At 39.5% G+C, this 26,394-nt stretch overlaps 1 long non-coding RNA gene and 1 pseudogene across 1 annotated transcript; one reads left to right on the top strand and one right to left on the bottom strand.

The window, feature by feature from the left end:
* The window catches only part of LOC131751123 (cytochrome P450 2C42-like), a 41,854-nt pseudogene extending 15,485 nt beyond the window's left edge, over nucleotides 1–26,369 (top strand).
* Nucleotides 14,477–20,837, bottom strand: LOC136793523 (uncharacterized). Its single transcript, XR_010838866.1, has 2 exons — nucleotides 20,751–20,837; nucleotides 14,477–14,802 (listed from the first exon to the last, which is right to left on the bottom strand). It is a non-coding gene; the product is annotated as an uncharacterized lncRNA (long non-coding RNA).
* Nucleotides 26,370–26,394: the final 25 nt, after the last annotated feature.

Here is a 26,394-nt window from a genome sequence, read left to right as displayed (position 1 = left end):
GGCCACAACAGTGAGAGGCCCGCATACCGCAAAAAAAAAAAAAAAAAAAAAATTACTGGGGAAGATTATCCTGGGAGTTCTGTAGAATGATCTGTATGATGAGAATGGAGTTCAGGGACCAGCTGTGAGATTTTTAATTTCTTTGGACTTCGGCTTGATGAAAGTCTGGACCATGGAAATGCAGAAGATTCTGAAATAAAATCAATCTGTCCATCTTGGCATAGTTTCAGAGATCTATAACGATTGGTTTTAGTTAGAGAGGATGAGAGTCAAATTGTAGGAACTGTATGGGAAATTTCAGTAATTAAGACCAAATTCCCTATTTGAGAAGTTCAACCCAGGAGGGAAGAATTCAGATAGTAAATCTGAATAGTGAATTTGAATAGTGGTAGTGTCAAGTTGGAAACCGTGACAAAAGTAATATAGATGCCATTAAAAAACATTTATATAGGGGCAGAGTTGTTCTTGAACTGGGGAAAGGCAGAATCTAGAACACACTGTAAAAAGCTAAATCTAGAGAAGGAAATTTCTTCATTTGAGGCCACCATTATTTTTATTAAATATAAATTTATTTATTTTATTTATTTATTTTTGGCTGCGATGGGTCTTTGTTGCTGCGTGCGGGCTTTCTCTAGTTGTGGTGAGCGGGAGCTACTCTTCGTTGCGGTGTGTGGGCTTCTCATTGTGGTGGCTTCTCTTGTTGCGGAGCACGGGCCCTAGGCGCGTGGACTTCAGTAGTTGTGGCACGTGGGCTCAGTAGTTGTGGTTCGTGGGCTGTAGAGCACAGGCTCAGTAGTTTGGCACACGGGCTTAGTTGCTCTGTGGCATGTGGGATCTTCCCAGACCAGGGCTCAAACCCGTGCCCCTTGCCTTGGCAGGAGGATTCTTAACCACTGGGCCACCAGGGAAGTTCCTGAGGCCACCATTATTTTATTCAACCACTTTGTAGCACTGGGCAGAAATGAGAAATCAGTTAGTAGGCTAATGGCAAGGCGCCAAAGATGCTGATGAAGATGACTTTCAAAGAATTGTCCCTGGATTTGAGTTGGACTGCTCAAATCATGTGTTCCAAACAGAGTGAAGTTAAGCAGATGGTGTGGTTTGAAGAAATGGAGGAAGGAAGAAGCGAATTACTTCTGTTCTCTGCTTTCTCTGCTGCTAGGGCAATGATTTTTATCTTTCTGGGGTCTAGTTGATTTGAGAATCTGATTTTAAAAATGGACGCCGTCCCAGAAAGATGCGCCTATATGAGTTCTTGGTATTTTGCACATAATTTGAGGGATTCCCATAATGCTATGAAGTCACTCCACTAATCCTGGGCTAAGGAGGCTCTAAGATGTCTGGTATTTCATTTAACAGTGGCTGCTTCCTCCATGCTATATTTAAAACCCATATTGTTTCTCTGGACTTCACTGTAGTATTTAGAGTCTGACATTATTTTTTGATAGCATCTTTATTGAGTATAATTTACATACCATACCCTTCACACATTTTAAGTACAATTCTACATTTTCACAGAGCTGTGCAGCTACCACCACAATCAATTTCTGAACACTTCTATCACCTTGAAAAGAAATCCTGTATGCTTTAGGATTCACCCCCATTCCTCCCCAACCTCCCCAGCTTTAAACATCACTAATCTACTTTCCATCTCTATAGATTTGCTGTTCTGGACATTTCATATTAATGGAATTATACAATATGTATAATTCATACAATATGTATGATAACATCTTTTGTGTCTAGCTTCTTTCACTTAACAATGTTTTCAGGGTTCATTGATGATGTATCATATATCAGTACTTCACTCCTTTAAATGGTTGAATGATATTTCTGTGTGGATATACCACATTTTATATATCTGTTTGTTGGTTGATGGACATTTTGGTTGCATCTGTTTTTTGGTTATTATGAATAATGTTTCTGTGGACATTTGTGTACAGGTTTTTGTGTATACATATGTTTTCATTTCTCTTGGGTATATACCTAGTGGTAGAATTGTTGGGTCTATGATAACTTTATATTTAACCTTTGGAGGATGGCAGATCAAAGACTTAATGTAAAAGCTGAATCTATAAAACTCTTAGAAGAAAACTTATGCATAAAATTGCACCATTTTATATTCTCATGAGCAGTGTATGAAGGATACAATTTATTCACATCCTTGGCAGTACTTCTAATTATCTGTCCTTTTTTTTTTTTTTTTTTTTTTGTGTGTGATCTCTCCTGTTGCGGGCTCTGGACGGGAGAGACCGGTCACTCAGGCTCAGCGGCCATGGCTCACGGGCCTAGCCACTCCGCGGCATGTGGGATCCTCTCAGACTTGGGCACAAACCCGTGTCCCCTGCATCGGCAGGCGGACTCTCAACCACTGCGCCACCAGGGAAGCCCTATCAGTCCTTTTGATTCTAGCCATCCTAGTAGGTGTGAAGTGGTCTTTCCTTGTGGTTTTGATTTGCATTTCCCTGATGGCTAATGATGTTGAGCATCTTTCATGTGCTTGTTGGCCATTTATATATCTCTTTGGAAAAATGTCTATTTCAATCCTTTGCCCATTTTTGAATTCGGCTATTATTATTTTTTAAATTAATTTTTATTGGAGTATTGAGTAGAGTTCCCTGAGTTATACAGTAGGTTCTCATTAGTTATCTATTTTATACAGAGTATTAATAGTATGTATATGTCAATCCCAATCTCCCCATTCATCCCACCCCCCCCTTTCCCCCCTTGGTGTCCATACATTTGTTCTCTACACCTGTGTCTCTATTTCTGCCTTGCAAATAAGATCATCTATACCATTTTCTAGATTCCACATATATGCGTTAATATATGATATTTGTTTTTCTCTTTCTGACCTACTTCACTATATGACAATTTCTAGGTCCATCCACATGTCTACAAATGACCCAATTTCGTTCCTTTTTATGGCTTAGTAATATTCCATTGTATATATGTACCACATCTACTTTATCCATTCCTCTGTTGATGGACATTTAGGTTGCTTCCATGTCCTGGCTCTTGGAAATAGTGCTGCAGTGAACATTGGGGTGCATGTGTCTTTTTGAATTATGGTTTTCTCCTGGCATATATATGTCCGTGACTGGGATTGCTGGGTCATATGGTAGTTCTATTTTTAGTTTTTTAAGGAACCTCCATACTGTTCTCCATAGTAGCTGTATCCATTTACATTCCCACCAACAGTGCAAGAGGGTTCCCTTTTTTCCACACCCTCTCCAGTATTTATTGTTTGTAGATTTTTAAATGATGACCATTCTGATGGGTGTGTGGTGATACCTCATTGCAGTTTTGATTTGCATTTCTCTAATAATTAGTGATGTTGAGCATCATTTCATGTGTTTGTTGGCCATCTGTATGTCTTCTTTGGAGAAATGTCTACTTAGGTCTTCCACCCATTTTTGGATTGAGTTGTTTGTTTTTTTGATATTGAGCTGCATGAGCTGTTTGTATGTTTTGGAGATTAATCCTTTGTCAGTTGCTTCATTTGCAGATATTTTCTCCCATTCTAAGGGTTTTCTTTCATCTTGTTTATGGTTTCCTTTGCTGTGCAAAAGCTTTTAAGTTTAATTAGGTCCTATTTGTTTATTTTTGTTTTTATTTTTAAATTGTTGAGATGTAAGAGTTCTTCAGTGTTATAGATACAAGTGCCTTATCAGATATATGATTTGCAGACATTTTGTCCCATTTTATGGGTTGTCTTTTTACTTTCTTTTTTAAATCATTTTATTTTATTTTATATATTTTTTTGGCCATGCCATGCAGGCATGTAGGATCTTAGTTCCTTGACCAGGGGTTGAACCCGTGCCCCCTGAATTGGAAGTGCAGAGTCTTAACCACTGGACCACCAGGGAGTCCCTGTCCTTTTACTTTTTTGATAGTGTGTTTTGAAATTCAAAAGTTTTCAATTTCATGAAATCCAATTTATTAATCTTTTTCTTTGTTTGCCTGTGCTTTTGGTGTCATATCTAAGAAACTATTATCTAATCCAAGGTCACGATAATTCCCTCCAAGTTTTCTTTTAATAGTTTTATAGTTTTAGCTCTTATATTTAGATCTATGATCCATTTAAAATCAATTTTTGATAATAGTGTGAGGTATGGGTCCAACTTCATTTTTTTGCATATGGGTGTCCAGTTGTCCCAGCACCATTTGTTGAAAAGACTGTTCTTTTCACATAGAATGATCTCGGCAACTTTGTTGAAAATTAGTTGTGAATGTGAAGGGTTTACTTTTGGACTCTCAATTCTATTCCACTTGTCTATATATCTTGCTGTTTGCCAGTACCACACAATCTTGATTACCATAGCTTTATTGTAACTTTTAGTATGGGAAGTGTGAGTCTTCCAGTTTTGTTCTTCTTTCCAAGATTGTTCTATCTCTTCTTGGTCACTTAAATTTACACATGAATTTTAGGACAATCTCATCAATTTCTGCAAAGAAGCTAACAGTGATTTTGATATGGATCATGTTGAATATGTAGGTCAGTTCGGGAGTAATGCCATCTGAAGAATACTAAGTCTTTCAATAGGTGAACATGGGATGTATTTCCATGTATTTAGCTCTTCTTTAATTTCTTTCAGCAAGGTTTTGTACAGACTAACTTACTTTTGTTAGGCTATGTGTACATAACCACTGATGCTTCAAATTCACTTGAACAGATGGAAATAGTAATAATGGTTTATAAGAACTTTGCTCTCCTTCTTGGCCTCGGAGTAATTTTGAGTTTACAATGTTAGAAAACTGTGTGAAGTTGATGTTACCAATGAGAATGATTGCATTTTTCTACCAAGTACAACTGTCAGTAGGGTTAAGTCTATCTTAATGGTGTTGAATTACATAATATTGGGCATGCCACAGGTCATTTGGGGATTATAAGAGCCTTATTAAATTAGTGCTGGTCTAGAGGACTGGATAGGAAAAAATTATTTTTTGGTTTATTAATGACCTCTGTAGTCATTATTTCAGATTGTCCCATTGTTATTTTCAATTTTGAATCACATATATCCCTCATCTAAACCAACCTTAGTTGTCCTTGTGAAGGGCTTTTACTCTCCCAACTTCTGACTTGTGAGAGCTTTATTCAGTCACTTCCTTACCCTTAGCATCTGCACTTGTTTCCTAGACCAAGTTGCCTATTGCCTCATATCTTGGAATACAGTAGTGGCCAGCCCCATTTTGTCTTTGTGAATACATTCTCTTTCTCTATAATCTGTTCTAGGATGTGCTTCCATGTTAGTTTTTGCACATTTTCAACTTCATAATGGGTCTTTAGGCAACACAGAATCCACATAAATTCTTCCATGGGAGAAGAGAATTGCAAACTCTTGATTCTGGCTTATAGTGGTTTTCAAAATATAGCTCTAATTTGCTCATTTCTATCAATTAATATTGTGTTTGCCTACCAATAAGAAGAAAAATTAACAAAGGCTTAAAGAAACAGTGGGTTTATTTATCTCACATAGAGAGAGTCTCATGTTGGGCAGTCCAGAGCTAGCCCTGAAGTATCATGGACTCAAGTGCCTTCCATTTTTCTTCAGCATTCTTAAGTATATAGGCTTCATTTTCATGCTCAGATACTCATGTTTCAAGGTGACGTCTATACCACCTTCACCTTCATATCTATATTTTGAGTATGAAGAAAGAAAGGGAGAAACTGGCATCAGTAGGCCATTGGTAAGAAGTATGTTGCTTGGCCAGTGTAGCTGCAAAAGAGGCTTGGAATGAAATTTTTAGGCAAGCAAGGGATAAGGAGTAGGTAATGAAGATTATGCCAAGCCCAATCCACACACTTTGCCGTACCATACAGTTGTTGTTGTTTTAATACTGCACTCCAGTGTCTAAGTTTGCTTAGCTTTATAACAGTGTGTGTTATTTTGGATTGACTGTAATTATATATGCTGGCAAACTATCAGATAATTACATCAAATAATTCCTAGGAAAAGCACAATCAGCAGATGGAGATTACTTTTGAAAACTTGATAGCCACTGTAGTACTGATTTGCTTGGAACTGGGACGGAGAAGACGAACACCACACTGAGATATGGGCTTCTCCTCCTGCTGAAGTACTGAGAGGTCACAGGTATGAGCAAGATGGTGGGCAGAGTGAATTTCAGAGAAGATATTGGCTCCTCCATCTTATTTCTCTTAGAGAAACTTTATTTTTGAAATTTCTGTGCCACCAGCTATAAGTTTAAAATTAAAATATTTTTAAAAGTTTAAAAGTGAGACAAATTTGTACAGTAGGGAAGAAGGACTGAGAAAAGTGAAGACAGTGTGAGCAGTAGCAAAGGCAGTAAAGCTATGGATTTCATCAATAAAAAATTCTGGACTGGACTTCATGGGAAGGGATTTGCAGCAGGCACAGCCGGCATAAATTGGCCTAGGATTGAATATTAGTTTCTTAAGAAGAGTCCACTTTGAATGGTAGGTATGTTTTTGCAGAATTCTTTCCTTATTCCGAATATGCAGCATTCTAATGCTAGGGTAGGGAAGATGGGAACTGTATTTGTTGAAGTATAGCATAAATTCTAGAAGTTTGGTAAGAAAGGCTGAGAAAATTTCCACAGTCTGGGAAGTTCTTTACAAGGTTAGATTTAGAAAAAGATACATGCTATTTAGACGAAAGGAGTGCTTAAAGGAATTTTTTCCCTTTTTGAACAACTTTAATTTTTCCCATTTTATTGAGATATAATTAACAAATATAAATTTATATATTTAAGGTATACAACATGATGATTTCATATTGTGAAATCAAATTGCAAAATGATTTCCACAGTCAAACTAATTAACTACTCTTAGTAAAGTTCAAATATACAATACAGCATTGTTAACTATGGTCACCATGTTGTATTGATACTTTAGATCCCCAGAACTTGTTCATCTTATAACTGAAAGTTTGTATCCTTTGACCAACATCTCCCCATTTCCCCCACCCCAGCCTCTGACAACCACCCCTCCACTCTTTGTTTCTATGAGTTTGACTGTTTTATATTTCACATGTAAGTTAGATCATGCAGTATTTGTCTTTTTGTGTCTGGCTTACTTTTTCTTAGCATAATATCCTCTAGGTTCATTCACGTTTTTGCAAATGGCAGGATTTTCACCTTTATTGGCTGAACAATATTCTGTTGTATACATCATCTTTTCTTTACTTATCCATTGATATGCACTTAGGTTGTTTCCATATCTTGGCTATGTGAATAATGTTGCAGTGAACATGGGAATGCAGATATCTCTTTGAGATACTGATTTCATTTCCTTTGGATATATACACAGAAGTGAAATTGCTGGATCATATGGTAGTTCTGTTTTTGATTTTTTGAGGAACTTTTATGCTGTTTTCCATGATGGCTGTACCAGTTTACATTTCCGTCAACACTGTATATGGGTTTCCTTTTTTCCACATCCTCACTAAAATGCTTGTAATCTCTTTTTGGTAATAGCCATACTAACAGGTGTATGGTGATATCTCATTTCCCTGATGTTGAGTACCTTTTCATATACCTGTTGGCCATTTTGTACGTCTTCTTTGGAAAAATGTGTATTCAGGTCTTTTGCCCATTTTAATTGGGTTATTACTACTGTTATTATTATTAGCTATTGAGTTGTTTGAGTTCCTTATATAATTTGGATATTAACACTTTGTCAGATATATGATTCACAAATATTTTCTCCCATTCTGTAGGTTACCTTTTCATTTTGTTGATTGTGCCGTTTCCTGTGTAGAAGCTTTTTTATACTGATGTAGTCTTACTTGTTTATTTTTGCCTTTATTGCCTGTGTGTTTGGTGTCATATCAAAAAGTATTGCTGGGCTTCCCTGGTGGCTCAGTGGTTGAGAGTCCACCTGCTGATGTAGGGGACACGGGTTCGTGCCCCGGTCTGGGAAGATCCCACATGCTGTGGAGCGGCTGGGCCCGTGAGCCATGGCCGTTGAGCCTGCGCCTCCGGAGCCTGTGCTCCGCAACAGGAGAGGCCACAACAGTGAGAGGCCCGCATACCACAAAAAGAAAAAAAAAAAAAATTATTGCCAAGACCATGTCAAGGAACTTTTCCCCTATGTTTTTTACTAGGAGTTTTATGATTTGAGGTCTTACATTTAAGTCTATAATCCATTTTGAATTAATTTTTATGAATGGTGTAAGATAAGAATCAAATTATATTCTTTTGTATGTGAATATCCAGTTTTCCCAGCACCATTTATTGAAGAGACTGTCATTTTCCCACTGTGTATTCTTGGCACCCTTGTCGAAGAGAGTTGACTGTAGATACATGGATTTACAGATCTTTCTCAACTTACAATGGGGTTACATCCCAATGAACCCATTTTAAGTTGAAAATGTTATACATCAAAAATGTGCTTAAGGGCTTCCCTGGTGGCGCAGTGGTTGAGAGTCTGCCTGCCGATGCAGGGGACACAGGTTCATGCCCCAGTCTGGGAGGATCCCACATGCTGCAGAGCGGCTGGGCCTGTGAGCCATGGCCGCTGGGCCTGCGTGTCTGGAGCCTGTGCTCCACAACAGGAGAGGCCACAGCAGTGAGAGGCCCTCGTACTGCAAAAAAAAAAAAAAAAAAAAAAAATGTGCTTAATACATCTAACCTACTAAATAGCATAGTTTAGTTTAGCCTACCTTAAACATTCTCAGAACACATACATTAGTCTATAGTTGGGCAAAATCACCTGCCACAAAGTTTATTTTATTATAAACATTGAATATCTTATGTAATTTATTGAATACTGTACTGAAAGTGAGAAACAGAATAGTTGTATGGGTACAGAATGTGGTTGTAAATGTATTGGTTGTTTATCCTCATGATTGCATGGCTGACTGGGAGCTGTGGCTTGCTGCTGCCTCCCAGCATTATGAGAGAGTATCATACTGCATATTGGTAGTCTAAGAAAGGACCAAAATTCTAATTTCCAAGTACAGTTTCTACTCAATGCATATGGCTTTTCTACCATTGTAAAGTGGAAAAAACTGTATATGGTACTGTCATAAGTTGGGGACCATCTGTATTTCTGCTGTATTCATTATGTTCCATTGATCTATGTGTCTGTTTTTATGCCAATATTCTACTGTTTTTATTACTGTATCTTTGTAATATAGTTTAAAATCAGAAAGTGTGGTGCCTCCAGCTTTGTTTTTCTTTCTCAAGATTGTTTGGTTTGTTCAAGGTTTTTTTGTGGTTCCATATGAATTTTAAGATTTCTTTTTCTATTTCTGTGAAAATGTCATTAGAATTTTGATAAGGATTACATTGAATCAGTAGATTGCTTTTACATTGAATCAGTAGATTGCTGTAGGTAATGTGGACATTTAGAGAATATTCATTCTTCTAATCCATGACTGTAGGATATCTTTTTATTTGTGTTCTCTTCAATTCTTTTTAATCAGTGTTTTATAGTTTCTGATATACAGATCTTTCACCTCTTTGGTCAAATTTATTACTAAGTGTTCTATTCTTTTTGATGGTTTTATAAGTGGATTATTTTTATCATTTCTCTGTCAGATAGTTCATTGTTAGTATATAGAAACATAACTGATTTCTATACACTGAGCTGTATCTTGCTATTTTACTGAATTTGTTTATTCTAACAGTTTTTGGTGTCGTCTTTAGGATTTTCTATATATAAGATCCTATTATTGGGCTTCCCTGTTGGCGCAGTGGTTGAGAGTCCGCCTGCCAATGCACGGAACATGGGTTCGTGCCCCGGTCTGGGAAGATCCCACATGCCGCAGAGCGGCTGGGCCCGTGAGCCATGGCCGCTGAGACTGCGCGTCCAGAGCCTGTGCTCCGCAATGGGAGAGGCCACAAAAGTGAGAGGCCCGCGTACCACAAAAAAAAAAAAAAAAAAAAGATCCTATCATTGTAAATAGAGACAATTTAACTTCTTCCTTTACAAAATGGATGGCTTTATTTTTCTTGTTTAATTGCTTTGGCTAGGACTTCTAGTACTATGTTAAATAAAAGTGGGGAGAGTAGGCATCCTTGTCTGGTTCCTGATCTTAGAAGAATAGCTTATAGTAATATTAATCAAATAATTATATTTGCTTAATTGGAATAATATCAGAAAACACCTTTTGATAAAAATCCATCAATGTTGGTATAATTGGGTTAAAATATTCCTTAATAAACTGAGAGTTAAAAGGTTCTGGCTCAAAAGAGCAGGAACAAAATGGTGGGGTCATAATTTCATGTACTATTTGTTTCCCACTCACACTGGATTAAAAATATCATGCTATACATTTCATTTGGTCTCCAATGTTCATTAAAAATTATAAATGGTTTAAAATAAATACAATTATACAGCTAATATATTTTACCTCTTAAATAAAAAGGATAGCTTATAGCATTTTACCTTTTTTTTGGTTAACCATCCACTCTTCCCTTTACTTATTTATTTATTTTAAAATTAAATGCTTTATTGAGGTAACACTGGTTTATAACATTATATATGTTCCATGTGTACAACATCCGGATGTTCCATCCATTCACCATACAGTTGACCCCCTTTACCCCTCCTGCCCTCCCTCCACTCTGCTTCCCTTCTGGTAACCACTACTCCGTTCTTTGTATCTATGTTTTTGTTTTTGTTTTGTTTGTTTGTTTGTATATTCCACATGTGAATGGAACCATACAGTATTTGTCTTTCTCTGACTGGCTCATTTCACTTAGCATAATACCCTCGAGATCTACCCATGTTGCAAATGGCAAGATTTCTTTCTTTCTTTCCTCCCTTTCTCCCTCCCTCCCTCCCTCTCTCCCTCCTTCCCTCTTTCCTTCCTTCCTTCCTCCCTCCCTCCCTCCCTCCCTCTTTCTTTCTTTCTTTCTTTCTTTTCTTTCTTTCTGTCTTTCTTTCACTGAGTAGTATTGCATTGCATATATACCACATCATCTTTATCCATTCATCTGTTTATGGCCACATAGGTTGTTTCCATATCTTGGCTATTTTAATGCTGCAGTGAACATAGGGGTGCATATATCTTTTTAAATTAGTGTTTTCATATTTTTTGTTTAAATACCCAGAAATGAAATAGCTGGATCCTCTAGTAGTTCTATTCTTAATTTCATTAGAAATCTCCATACTCTTTTCCATAGTGGCTGAACCAGTTTACATTTCCACCAACAGCATATGGGGATTTCTTTGTCATTGACTTTTGGCAGTTTTAATATAATGTGTCTTGGAGAAGGTCTTTTTGCGTTGAGGTAATTAGGTGTTCTCTTAGCTTCATGCACTTGTATATCCAGTTCCTTTCCCAGGTTTAGGAAGTTCTCAGTTATTATTTCTTTAAATGAACTCTCTGTTCCCTTCTCCCTCTCTTCTCCTTGTGGGATACCCATTATCCTTATGTTGTCCTTCCTAATGGATTCCAATAGTTCTTTTAGAATTTCTTCAATTTTTTTAAACACCTTATTTCTCTCTCCTCTTCAACCAGAATCATGTCTAGATTTCTATCTTCGGGCTCCCTAATTCTCTCTTCTACGGGGTGCCCTATTTCCAATGCTTTATAACAGCAGTCCCCAACCTTTTCGGCATCAGGGACAGGTTTTGTGGAAGACAGTTTTTCCACGAACGGGGGCTGTGGGTGATGGTTCAGGCAGTAATGTGAGCGATGGGGAGGGATGGGGCTCTGCAGATGAAACTTCGCTCACTGGCCCCCCACTCACTTCCTGTTGTGCGGCCCAATTCCTAACAGGTGGCCCAGGGGTTGGGGACGCCTGCTTTATAATGTGTTCTTCATCTCATTTATTGCATTCTTCAGCTCCAGATTTTTTTTGTTTGTTTCAGTCTCTTTGGTAAGGTATTCTTTCTACTCATTAATTTCATTCCTTAGCTCATTGAACTGCCTGTCTGAGTTTTGCTGTATCATGTTGAGTTTGAGTTTCTTCACGACAGCTCTCTTGAATTGTCTATCAATTAGATCTCAATATTCTGTGATTTTCAGTTTGGCTTCTGGAGAATTTTTATGCCATTGTTACGATGGTGCTTTTTTTTTTTTTTTTTTTTTTTTGCGGTACGCAGGCCTTTCACTGCTGTGGCCCCTCCCACCACGGAGCACAGGCTCCGGACCCGCAGGCTCAACGGCCGTGGCTCATGGGCCCAGCCGCTCCGCGGCATGTGGGATCTTCCCGGACTGGGGCACGAACCCGCGTCCCCTGCATCGGCAGGCAGGCTCTCAACCACTGCGCCACCAGGGAAGCCCACGATGGTGCTTGATGAGTTGTTCTAGTGGTGCATTTGAAGTAGCAAACACCTTTCTTCATTAGGTAAAGGTGTTTTGTCTTTTTTTTAAACTTGTTTCTAACAATTCAACAGGCTTGTAATTGGAGGCCTTTTTGTTTGTTTGTTTTCAGTAGATGACACTATAGCACAAGTTTTTGTTTTTTTTTACTTCAGGGGCCTCTGGCTGTATTTGGGAATTGCCGCTTTTCACCCCACTGCCTTTGCCAGAGGTGTTGTTCTGTGCCCTCATTGTCACTACTTATGCCTCATTGTCACTGGTGCCTTGCTGTTGCTGGTGTCATTGCTATTGCTGGCATTGCCACCTGGGGCACCAGAACGGCAGGCACCTTGTCCAGGGTCGTCTGGGCTGTGGGCTTCACTGCCGAGGGGGGAGGGTGGGAGTTGGAGGGCAGTTAGAGCTGTGGTCACCTCTGCTGCATTAGGCGTTTTCAGGTTCACCTCTGCTGCTGTGGGCAGGAGGGTGGGGGTCCAGAGTTGCAGGTGCTTCCACAGCTGAAGGGACAGAGTCACAAGTCTTGCTGCCACTTCTCAGTTCCCTGTGGCTGTGGGTGCTGTTGTGACTGGGAGGTCAGAATTGTGTGCAATGCCCCCCCACTACTCCTGGATTCTCTGGGGCTGTGGGCTTAGACGCCATGGCTGGGTGCCGGGATCTCAGGCATTGCCTCACCTGTTCCCTCCATTCTGCCTCCTCTATATGTTCCAACCCACCCACCTTTAAATGTAGAGATGTGTGGAATTCTCTGGCATCCTTGTGTGTTGGGCAGAGTTCCCTTTGTTGAGGTATGGACGTTTAACTGGTTGTAGATTGAAGGTGCGGACAAAGGGAGTGTCTCACACTGCTGTAATGCTGATGTCACTCACTCCCCTCACCGTTGAGTATGTTAGCCCTGGGCTTGTCATATACATTGAGATACATTCCTTTATTTTGTTGAGATACATTCCTTCTATACATAATTTGTTGGGAGGAGTTTTTGTTTTTTGCGGTACGCGGGCCTCTCACTGTCGTGGCCTCTCCCGTTGCGGACCACAGGCTCAGCGGCCATGGCTCACGGGCCCAGCCGCTCCGCGGCATGTGGGATCTTCCCGGACCGGGGCACGAACCTGCGCCCCCTGCATCGGCAGGCGGACTCTCAACCACTGCGCCACCAGGGAAGCCCTGTTGGGAGGAGTTTTTATCATGAAAGGATGTTAAATTTTGTCCAATGTTTTTTCTTCATCTATTGAGATGACAGTATGATTTTCTGTTAACGTGGTGCATCATATTTTTTGTTTTGCATATTTTGAACCACCCATAGGTCTCAAGGATAAATCCGGCTTAATCATGGTGTGTGATCCTTCTAATGTGCTCTTGTATTCAGTTTGCTAGCATTGTGTTGAGAATTTTTGCATCTATGTTCATCAGGAATATTGGCCTGTAATTTTCTTTTTTTGTACTTATGTCACACTTCAAAAGGAATTTTATTATTCCAGAAGTCTGAGTCCAGAAAAATGGTGTTTGCCATAAGAATTTCTTTTCAGGTCAATAGTTTTAACTTTTATGAACAATTTTTTTAAAAATTAAAAAAATTATCTTTAAGCAAATTATGTTTTTTTGGGTCAGAACCCCATTGAAATGATGATAAATTAATTACAAATGAGAATTATTCCTGAAGAGTCAGGAGATCTCATGTAGGAAAATGGAGGTTTCAGAGAGGGTGCTGGGCAAAAGGTTTAGAAAACATCTATTTCAAAATGGACTAGGTGGATAAAGCAGATGGGAGAGGAGACACCAAGAGCAAAAGGAAAATGGTAAATTGAGGCTTCCCAGTAACTAGAAAATTATTTACTAAGAGTTTGAAACATCTGCCTGAGCATTTGCAGTAATTCTAAATTGGCATCTAAAAATTAGGAATTGAAATACATGTTAAAAGACCAAGAATGTACAAAAGAGTCAACATAATCATAGTTGTCTTACTTGTACAGTATTTACATAGTCATAATGATATAAACAATGAATAGTGATATAATAAAAAATTGTGATATAAATATATTGGGGAAAATTGAGTGAGGGGAAGTTGTGTGTGTGTGTGTGTGTGTGTGTGTGTGTGTGTGTGTATCTGTTTGTGGGTACTTATTTTGTATGGGGTGGTGGTTGAGATGTAAGCCCTCATTCACTTACCAGAAAGTCATTTTACATTGTCTAAAAATGGATAAATCAGGAAATAAAAGTAGTAATTTAAAAAATAAATTTATTTATTTATTTTTTAAATTTTTGGCTGCATTGAGTCTTCATTGCTGTGTGCAGGCTTTCTCTAGTTGTGGCGAGTGGGGGCTACTCTTTGTTGCGGTGCAAGGGCTTCTCATTGTGGTGGCTTCTCTTGTTGCGGAGCACGGGCTGTAGGCACGTGGGCTCAGTAGTTGTGGCGTGCAGGCTCAGTAGTTGTGGTGCACGGGCTTAGTTGCTCCGCGGCATGTGGGATCTTCCTGGATCAGGGCTCGAACCCGTGTCCCCTGCATTGGCAGGCGGATTCTTTAACCACTGCACCACCAGGGAAGCCCTAGTAATTATTTAGAAATATGAAATTTAAATTTCAGAAGAAACTGCTAGAATGTTTCAAAGTGACCACCTTTGGGGAGTATGAGGATTAAAGAAGATAGCATTGAAAGTTGCAAACAAATACACACACACAACACATGTACAGTCACACAAACCATACATACATATACATCAGTTACAGACTTTGATTTTTAAAATGAAATTAATACTTGATTCCTGTTTTTTCTTTCTGCGAGGACAGTAATTTCTTGAGTTAATAATGTAATATTTATATTTGAAGCATTTCATGATTTCTGTTTGTATTAATGATCCTGTATGCTAATATAAAGGTGTGCACAGATTTATCTAAAACCCTAGCTTGTATGAAAGTCATTTGTACCTATATTATGGCAACTCACTCTGTATGTTAAGGTGTCCTTCTGGACCTATAATTGATGTTTATAATGATGTTGGAACACCTTCACAGAGCTTTATGTAACTCTGAATTGGTATGCAAATGTGGTATGTATTTTCCTGTTTTTCCATCAGTCTCACTTGTGTCTTATCAGCTAAAGTCCAGAAAGAGATTGACTGTGTGATTGCCAGACACCAGAGTCCCTGCATGCAGGACAGGAGCCACGTGCCCTACATGGATGCTGTGGTGCATGAGATCCAGAGATACATTGACCTTATCCCCACCAACCTGCCCCATGCAGTGACCCCTGACGTGAAATTCAGAAACTATTTCATCGCCAGGGTAAGATTAGTTCTCCTGCTGTGACCTCAATGCTCTTGAAGTTCCCATATTCACAGTATCGTTACAGTCCTTAAGATGAGAGAATTGCAAAAGTCATGCATTGGGGTAGCCTGATGGGTTGTGTGTTGTTTCCAATTTGTGGCTATAAATTTTTATGACAGATCTTGATTATCTGGCTAAGTCTCCCAAATTTGTCCTGCTTCTTTAATATTGTTTTGGCTACTCTTAGCAGTTTACATTTCCAGATAAATTTTAGTATCCATTTGTCATTTACCCAAAACACTCAGCTATGATTTTTATCAGGTTGATATTAAATCAATTTGGAAAGAATTGACATCTTGACGTGTTGAATCTTTCAATTCACAGATATAATTTATTTGGGCTTTCTTTAATTTTTCAGTACTGTTTTTTTTTTCAGTACACTGGCTTGCACATCTGTTATATTTTTCTCAGATAAATAACATTTCTGATGTTATCATATATTGTATAATTTTATTTTGTTTTTGTTTTTTATTTTTTTGGTCATGCCAAGGTGCATGTGGGATCTTAGTTCCCGGACCAGGGATCAAACCCACGCCCCTTGCATTGGAAGTATGGAGTCTCAACCCCTGGCCTACCAGGGAAGTCCCTACATTGTATAATTTTAAAAATGCCTTTTCCACTTCTTTGCTATATAGAAATATATTTGATTTTATTTTGATGACCTTATATCTAGCAACCTTTCCAAATTCATTTATCATTGCTAATAATTTGTGGATTGATTTGTAATTTTTGTATATACAGTTTTGCCACCTGGTTTAATATTCGTTTTATTGTTTATCTTCCAATTCTCATGACTTTAATTTTCTTTATTGCATTATTACACTGGCAGGACTTCCAGGATAGTGTGGAACAGAAGTGGCGATAGTGGCCATTGTTTAATTTATGATATCCAGGAAGAGGTGAGGGCTTAATATCTCATCATTGAGAATGATATTTTATGTATATTTTTGTAAATATTAAAAAATCAGGAAAATATTCCTAATCTTATTTTTGTATGATATTTTGGGATGAACTTTATTTTTTAAGAGCAGTGTTGGGTTCACAGCAATATTAAGCTGAAGATACAGAGATTTCCTATATACTCCCTGCCTCGACACATACATAGATAGCCTCACCCATTATCAATATCCTCTACCAGAGTGGTGCCCTTTTTACAGTTGATGAGCCTGTGTTGGCACATCATTAGCATCCAAAGTTCATCATTTTCATTAGGGTTCACTCTCAATGTTGTACATTCTATGAGTTTGGGCAAGTGTATAATGACGTGTATCCATCATTGTGGTATCATATAGAGTAGTTTCACTGCTCTAGAAATCCTCTGTATTCTGTATCTTCATCCCTCTCTCCCCCAAGCCCCCGGCAACCACTTTATACCCATTGATTAGAAACTCCCCATTTTCCCATCCCCTGCTCTTCGCAATCTGTATAATTTTTTCATAAACGTGTGTACAAAATTTGACCAAATGTATTATCTGCATTTGTTTATATGGCATATATTTTCTTCTCTCTGTGTCGGGGTCTGTGTTTGTCTCTCATATATAAAAAGCTCAATTTGGTTTGCTACATTTTATTGAGAACATTTGTATTTATATTCACAAGAGACTGGTCTGCAATTACTCTTTCTCAAAGAATTTTTAATCAGACTTCTGATATCAAGGTAATGCTGGCCTCATAAAATAAGGTGGGTAACTTTCCATATTGTGGGTATATTTTTATTATCTATATATAATTGCCCCCTTTTCTTTTCTTTTGGTGTTTGTTTAGTTCTGTCTTCCCTGTACCTGATAAGTTTTGCTTAAGCTCAGATATTGCATAAGAAAAAAAATGCAGACTCAGATGATGTTTATCTTCTTCCAGAAAGTGTTCATCTTTCCTTCACTAGGCGGACAGAATTACGTAACACCTCCTGTTTCAGAATTGGATATTAACACAGTCAAATATTGACTGTAGCTGCCAGTTTACCTTTCCAAGTTTCTTCTGTCTCTGGAATCTGGAGACTAATTTTTGTCTGCAGCTTTCCAGTGCTTTCTAACACATGGTTTCTATTTTTATTCAGACTTTCTAGTTGGTATCCTACAAGCTACTGCCATTTGAAGCCTGCATGTGTTATTGTACATAAAAATAAGATGACTGAAAAGTCTACTTTGAGGGGAAAAGGATCATGAGTTTATTAAGGTTGAAATTACTATTGCTGTCTTCTGAAGAGGGAATTGTGCATAGCTGCGTTGTCCCATATATAGCCACTAGCCACATGTACCTAGTGGGTGCCTGAAATGTGATCAGTGCAACTGAGGAGCTGAATTTTAAATTTTATTTACTTTTGATTAGCTTTACTTTGAATATACGTAGCCATGGATCACCAAAAGCTACTGTGTTAGAGCTGATCTAAGTTTTTTTTTTTTTCCTGAAACGTGGGTTTAGAAATCACTCCTCCTCAATCTGCAATACTAAAAACCTGGAAAATTGAAAACAAATATAAGTTTGATACAATTTCATTTGGTGGTCAAAACCTTACTTGAACTGAAGTGAATCTATATATATTCCTTATTTATGCCACTTTATGTGAATATTCATGTCCTGCTGAAGACATTTGTGAACTGTTGATAAAAATAACCTTGTTAACCTCAAAATGTTGCAAGAATTAAACCAGGTAACATGCAAAATACAAGCTAAAACAATGAGACACTATTTTCGTATATCAGTGTGATGAAGTCAAAGGCTGAGAAAACCTTTTATTAGAGAGGATATGTGTAAACAAGTACTTTCAAGTGCCACTGGCAGGATTATAAATAAGTACATCTTTTTTGGGGGGGATACTTTGGCAATATCTATTAAAAAATAAAATATGGTATCTTATAATGCAAGAATTATAATTCTTGGAATCTACTACAAGTGCTAATGAAGGAATGTCCAAAAAATTCATCCTTGCATCACTGCTTGTAATAAAAAAATATTTTGAGCTATCTAAATGTTCATTAGTAGTGTAATGGCACATTTATATTATGTAGCATGATAAAGCAGTTGTATATGTGTTGACATGGGACAATAACTAAATTATTATTATTTTTAAATTAATTTATTTTTGGCTACGTTTGGTCTGTTGCTGCGTGCGGGCTTTCTCTGGTGATGTGCGTGGGCTTCTCATTGCAGTGGCTTCTCTTGTTGTGGAGCACAGGCTCTAGGCACGCGGGCTTCAGTAGTTGCAACATGCGGGCTCAGAAGTTGTGGCTCACGGGCTCTAGAGCGCAGGCTCGGTAGTTGTGGCAAAAGGGCTTAGTTGCTCCACGACATGTGGGATCTTCCTGGACCAGGGCTCGAACCCATGTCCCCTGCATTAGCAGGCGGATTCTTAACCACTGTGCCACCAGGGAAGTCCCTAAATTATTTTAATTAAAGAAAAAAATCAAGATCCACTGGATGCTTGTCATTGGGTAAAAAAAGAAGAAAGTGTAATAAGTGGCATAAATGTATACAGGATTATCTGCCTGATATGCATAATATCTCTGGAAGGTATATAACTAGTTGGTGGGAATGGTTGTTTTTGGAAAGTCTAAATAAGTTTGTGTAGTTAGATGGGAAGGAGACTTACTTTTTACCATATGTGCTTTTTGTGACTTACTGTATTCCTCTATTTTTTACTTGAGGTATAAGTTATGTAGAAGGAAAATCACCTTTCTAAGTGTAGAGTCTAAAGAGTTTTGACCAGTATGTGAAGTTATGTAACTATCACCACAACTAAGATATAAAGCATTTTCATCATCTCAAAGAGTTTCCTTATTCTCCTTTTGCAAACAATCCATTTCCCCCAGTTCTTGCCCTTGGTAACCACTGATCTGCTTTTGGTCCTACAGTTTTGCCTTTTCAGGAGTGCAATATAATGTGACATAAATGAAATAACTTGTAATCAATATATGCCTTTATCTCTTTTTTTATGTGGCAGAATATGTTTGAGATTCATCCTTGTTATTGCATGTATCATTGGATTATTCCTTCTTTATCTGTGAGTAATCCATCATGTGGAGTGCCACAAATTGTTTATTCATTCACTAATTGATGGATATTTGGGTTATTTCCAGTTTTGGGCTATTTAAAGGTGCTTTAAACATTTGCATACAGGCTTTTGTGTGGACATAAATTTTCATTTCTTTTGGGTAAATACCGGGGAGTGGGAGTGTTGCTTAAATGTTTAACTTTATGAAAAAACCCCACCAAACTGTTTTCTAATACAGCTGTGACATTTTTCCTTCCTTCTAGCAATTTATGAAAGTTCCAATTGCTGGAGGTAGGTACCCTCCAACACTTGCCGTTGTTAGTGTTCTTAAATTTTATTTTTAATTTATTATTTCTTATTTATGGCCTCTGCCCTATATTTTGTTTTGATTGTTTCTGGTATTTATCGACATTCCTCCAGCCAGATCATCTGCATTCTATCCAAAACAATCCAATACGTTTTTCTGTTTTGTTTTGTTTTTTTAACATCTTTATTGGAGTATGATTGCTTTACAATGGTGTGTTAGTTTCTACTTTACAACAAAGTGAGTCAGTTATACATATGTTCCCATATCTCTTCCCTCTTGCGTCTCCCTCCCACCCTCCCTATCCCACCCCTCTAGGTGGTCACAAAGCACCTAGCAGATCTCCCTGTACCATGCGGCTGCTTCCCACTAGCTATCCACCCTACGTTTGGTAGTGTATATATGTCCATGCCACTCTCTCACTTTGTCCCAGCTTACCCTTCCCCCTCCCCATATCCTCAAGTCCATGCTCTAGTAGGTCTGTGTCTTTTTTTTTTTTTTTTTTTTTTTTTGTGGTACGCAGGCCTCTCACTGTTGTGGCCTCTCCCGTTGTGGAGCGCAGGCTCCGGACGCACAGGCTCAGCGGCCATGGCTCACGGGCCCAGCCGCTCCGCAGCATGTGGGATCTTCCCGGACCGGGGCACGAACCCGCGTACCCTGCATCGGCAGGCAGACGCTCAACCACTGCGCCACCAGGGCAGCCCAGGTCTGTGTCTTTATTCCCGTCCCACCAATACGTTTTGAAAACCATTTTGGAGGGGCTGTTCTTGGGTGGTGGTGGGAAAGGGAGTTTTGGCCATAACGATATTGACTGGTAGGGGAAAAAAAAATCAGAAAAACACCAAACCAAGTACACGCCTCTCCCCATATACACACCTGTATTTATGTACACGGACCCATGGCCGGCCAAGCCGGCCCTTGGGGGCTTTGAACAATCATCTCAACGTCTCTTTCCGTTTCTCTTGTCCTGAGTATAGGTAGAGGCGAAAGGGGAGAAATTTCAGATCTGTAAATATTTTTAAAGCGAAAAATATAAAACATTTAAAGCATCGTTGTTAACTTTGGTGGAACTGATTGTCCGGTGTGCTGACGCTGGTGGTTTTCTCGCTTTTCCATGGAAGGGCTTGCAGGCCTGCGTCAGACGTCTGGCTCGCCCCACGTGGAAGGTGGGGCGGGGGTCAGGGGTTAAAGGTCAGGACCTTGGCGCCGCCCTGTAGAGCCGCACCCCTTTCTGCTTGCTGGTGGTGCTCATAGTCCCCATGAGGGCTGAGGCTCAGCCCCTCTGGAATCCAGCTCCGGACCCCGCGCAGACAGGGCCAGACGGCGGGTGGAGGCAGGCCTCACTGCTGAAGCGGTGGCTCCCCGAACGCGCTTTTTTGCAGCACAGGGAGTGCCTAGGGGGTGGCCGCAGCAAGGCGCCGTGCGACGTGGTCCAACTTGTGACACGAGCCTCCTCTCCAAGGGCGCAGGGCAGGTGGGGTGGCGCTGCCTGGACCAGGTATAGCGCCCGACTTGCTCATCCCCCATCCTGGCGCGACAGGCTGGCAGCGCTTTCAGCTCCGGAGCCCGTGGCACAGTTGCGCGTCCCGCGGGAACTGGGCGCGGAAAGACGGCCCTTCGCCTGAGGCGTCATGAGGCCGGAGATTAGGCAAAGAAAGCTCCTCCTCACACTGTTGTGTTGTTTACGGTTTGCATTGTACTGGCTAAGAGGCCGGGTCCGTGCAGGCAAGCACATGGCAGCTGGCCCTGAATGGAACCTGGGTGCGCCGTCTGCGTGCCCACCGACTTACGCGCCCCAACACTTGCCGCCGCACCCTCTGAATTTTAGACACTGTGAAGTGGTTGTGTAGTGATATCTCATTTTGTTTTACTTCTGTTTTCTCGGTGAATAATGATATTTGGCTGCTTTTGACGTGTTGACTGGCCATTCGTACGTGTTCACTGATAATGTTGGCTCAAAGTCCTATTTTTTATTGGGTTTGCTTTATTATTTAATTATTGCAGTTCTTTATATATTTTGTATGCAATCCCTTTATCATGTCTCAGTGTTGCAAATGTTTACTCCCGGTTTGTGTCTTTTTCTTTCTTTTTTTGGTTTCTAAGAATGTCTTTCAAGGAGCAGAAGTTTAAAAAAAAAAAAAAGCATAGTTTAAAATTTTTATGAAGTCCAATTTATCAGTTATTTCTCTTATGAGTTGGGCTTTTGTGTCATATTTATTTTCCAGCACATATCAAATATTTATGCTTTTCTTTTTCAAGTTTTATACTTTTAGCATTTATATTTAGCTCTATGATCCATTTAAAGTTCATTTTTACTTATGGAGTAAAGTAATGATCATATTTCATTTCTTTTCTTTATAGTTACCTACTTGTCCCAGCACCATTTGCATAAAATATACCTGCTTTTAAAATCTTAAAGTAACATTTTCCTGTGTTATTTGTTTTAAAATATACAAGGCAATAATTTTAAAAACAAAATTATAGACCTTAAATACGATAAACTTAAGGGGTGCAATTACCCCCAATTTTGAATTTAAAAGATTTTAAAATTTAAATAGTATTTAAATGTACAATGGATATATATATATAATATATGAAATATATATGAAATTGTGTATATATCTATATTTTAACTACCTGTCTATCTATCATCTATCACACTTAACACCTAAATATCACACTTAACACCTAAATTCAGTATGTATCTTCTAAGAACAAGTGAACAAGGACTTTATCTACATAACAATAAAAGCATTCACACTAAAGGAATTATCTATGCAATATTTTTTTCTAATATATATATATATATATACTATAATTACATTTTCTCAATTATCCTAAAATATCTTGTGTAGCTTTTTTTGAGGGGGCATCTAGTGTCCAGTCAAGGAACAAGTATTTAATTTAATTATCTGCCCCTTTATTCCCCTGTTATCAAGAACAGTTCCTTTTCCTATGTTTATTTCATTTTAATACATTGACAATTTCGAAGAGTCCAGGACAATTGTCATGTTAAACGTTACTCAGTCTGGCTTTATGTGATTGTTTTCTTGAGATTAGATTCCAGCTGTGTGTATTTGGCAAGAAAATTACTTAGGTGATGTTGTTTATGTCCCATTGCATCACGTTTGGGCTGAAGACATGTAATGTCAGCTTATCCCATTATGGGTGATGCTAAGGTGATCACTTATTAACGAGAAGTCTGCCATATCTCTCCATTGCTGAGGTTCTGTTTTCATAGGTAATTAATTAAAAATCTATGGCATGGTACTTTTTTTTTTTTTTTTTTTTTTTTTTTTTGCGGTACGCGGGCCTCTCATTGCTGTGGCCTCTCCCGTTGCGGAGCACAGGCTCCGGACACGCAGGCTCAGCGGCCACGGCTCACGGGCCCAGCCGCTCCGCGGGACGTGGGATCTTCCCGGACCGGGGCACGAACCTGCGTCCCCTGCATCGGCAGGCGGACTCTCAGCCACTGCGCCACCAGGGAAGCCCCTGGCATGGTACTTTAAGACCTTGTGAATATACTGTTTCCCAAATCATTCATCCAACAGTTTTAGCATTAATTGATGATCTTTACCTGAATTGTTGAAAAATGAGAATTTTTCTAATTTTATCATCTCTCTTTGTTTTTTTAATCTAGGATTCATCCATAACGAAGTGTTCCCCCACATTTTAAAATTAAGAGAAACAAATTTCATCCCAAAGATAAATGCTCAGTAGTTGTTAGTGTACTTGTTGATATTATCTAAGAAGTCACTTTTCCTCTTGAGAAATTTTTCTTTCTTACTGTGGTAAAATAAGTATAACATAAAAATGACCATTTTAGCTATTTTCAAATGTACAATTCAGTGAAATTTAGTACATTCACAGTGTTGTGCAACCATAGCTACTATCTAGTTCCAGAACATTTTCATCACTGCAAAAGGAAATCCACCACCCATTAAGCAGTCATTGCCCGCCCATTCCTCACTCCTTCCAGCCCCGCACAACCACTAATCTGTCTCTGTATGGATTTGCCAGATGCCATTTTTAATCAGATCAGACCTCTATTTTAAAAAGCCCTATAAACAGATTCCGAATACATCTGACTTTTCAAGAGCCCTCAGAGGCTTCCATTTTAAACTATGATCCACAAATGACATGTAAGAAAGCTGAAATGATGAAATAGAGTCAAGGGTGGGATACAGACAGCAGTGTCCAAACGTTGTGATAAGTAAAGGGGATTCAGAGATCTAGCACCCAAGTAACCAAGTACGCAGTACTTCAAATGCTATTATTGGAGGCCACTTTAGTAACATCACTGCCACTGGTCTTAAACTCATCCCTGTTTATTACTTGGTCTGTCTGTCTGGAATTGCTGCTGCCCTTCTTTGGTCCTGGGACTCCTCATCTCTAGAGCAAACGATGGGACTAAATGACTTGTAACATTTCTACCGCTCCACGACCTCTTTATAATTCATGTATCTTCATCTTTCATTCCAGGGCACGACTATAGTAACATTGCTGAGTTCTGTGCTACGTGATGACAAAGAATTCCCCAACCCAGAGGTGTGTGACCCAGCCCACTTCCTGGATGAGAGTGGCAACTTTAAGAAGAGTGACTACTTCGTGGCTTTCTCAGCAGGTAATAAAAATTAATTTCCTCAGGTACTTAGGGAACAAGATACCTTTCTGGAATTGGTTGGAACTTAACGATGCCCACTCTGGGGCTGGTAGAAATGCTCTTTGTCCATTGGCTGCCATGAGAAACGTACATAAGTTCATAAGTTTGAGTATTTGCTATGTGATACCCCTGACTCCGCAGGCTGAGCTCTGGGGTTAAAAGTGTCCACAAGCACAGAATGGGCACCAAAGTGGCTCACATCCTCGTTAGGGAAACAGATTGTAAAGAGAACATTGAATAGTGCTGTGAGAGAGGAAAGCACAGGCTGCTCATGAGACCAGAAGGGGAAGCTGCCTGTTTTCTGCTCACTCATTCGCCACAGTGAGGCATAAAATGGAATAAGGAACATTCACACAGAAGAAAGGGAATTTGAGCTGCCTCACAGGAGCAAGGTAAGAAGAGAGGCCAGGGTACTTTCACAGGAGCAGGACATTTCCTCTAGATTTAGAAGGTCAGAACCTGCCAACTGCAGTGTCAGGGAGTCCTTGGGAATGTGGCAGGATATTCTGCAGTGGTTCCAGAGCCCCGTGATCTTCCTCCACTCATGATCTAAGTCTTGGATATCGGGTCCCCACAGCTACAGTGTGTGCTGAGTCTCTGGCCACGGACTCCCCTTCATGTATTTGATGGCTTTTGATGCCTGCTTTGGGTCTTGCTCTGTATATACCAAGGGGTCGAGGACCGAGCCTTCCCTTCAAAAGCACACATTTTAGCATAGCAGAAAAATAAACAAACAGAGAATTATGATTCAAGGTGATTGATGCTTCGGTTGAAGCATGAATGTGATGTTGAAGAAACCCAGAGAGGGCAAGCTTCTACTGCCTGTGAAGATCTCAGAAATCATAAAGAGGAAGTGACATGGGGCGTAGGTCCTGAAGGAAGGATAAGAGAAATGCATCTTAACCAAATGGAACTGCACAAAACAAAGCTAGGAACTTCACGGTGTGTTGGAGATTGGTGAAGAGTAGATATGGCTAGCATTGAGAGTAGATGGTATGAAGAATGGACAGAATGACATGGAGCGTCATGCTGGGAACGGAATATAAAGGGCCAGCTCAACCCATTTGGACCTCATCTCATGAAACAGATGGGAGAGACATGTAATATTTTAAAGTGGGAGAGTGACACCTTTAGACATGTGATTTTGAAAGCACATGAAGGAAAAAAACCTTTGGCTGAATTTTGTGCCAGAGGTAGAAAGGGAAACACATATATATGAGTTCCCTCCTCTCAGTCCTTCTTCTTTCAACTCATCCGGACAAGCAGAGTGGGCGTATTTCTGCAAAGATTAATGGAAATTGGAAATGGGAAAGAGCAGTTATAATGTGGGAATGCATCATGAAGTGTTTGATGTAGAGCTGGCACTCAATAAATATTTGTTGAATGAAAGGTTCCCATGAAGGTATTAGGTGAATAGCGGGTGTGTCTGTCCTTCTGTCCATCTGCCTATCTAACCGTCCTTCCAGCCCACCATCTATTCAGTCATTCTTACATTTTGTGACAATTCAAAACAGTGTTCAAGGAACAAATCCCCTATTCTTGGGAAAAGGAAATTGTATGGGAGAAGGCCTGGTCCACATGGAGCTGTTTTTATTCCTGACCAGCATTTTACAGAAATTTACCCTGAAATCTGTGGTTGACCCAAAGAACATCAACACCACCCCAGTTTCTAGTGGGTTTGGCCGTGTTCCGCCCTCGTACCAGCTCTGCTTCATTCCTGTGTGATGAAGGGCAGAGTATCCGGCGACTGCCGTGCTGTTGTCTGTCTGTAACTCACTCTCCTCTGGGGCGTCATTCACCTCCTTCTTGCTACTAGGGATGCTCTCTCTGGCCTCCCATCTCATATCTCCACATTCT

This window comes from Kogia breviceps, chromosome 2 (genome assembly GCF_026419965.1).
Source record: "Kogia breviceps isolate mKogBre1 chromosome 2, mKogBre1 haplotype 1, whole genome shotgun sequence".
Taxonomy (NCBI): domain Eukaryota; kingdom Metazoa; phylum Chordata; class Mammalia; order Artiodactyla; family Physeteridae; genus Kogia; species Kogia breviceps.
This window is presented reverse-complemented; position numbering and strand designations above follow the sequence as displayed.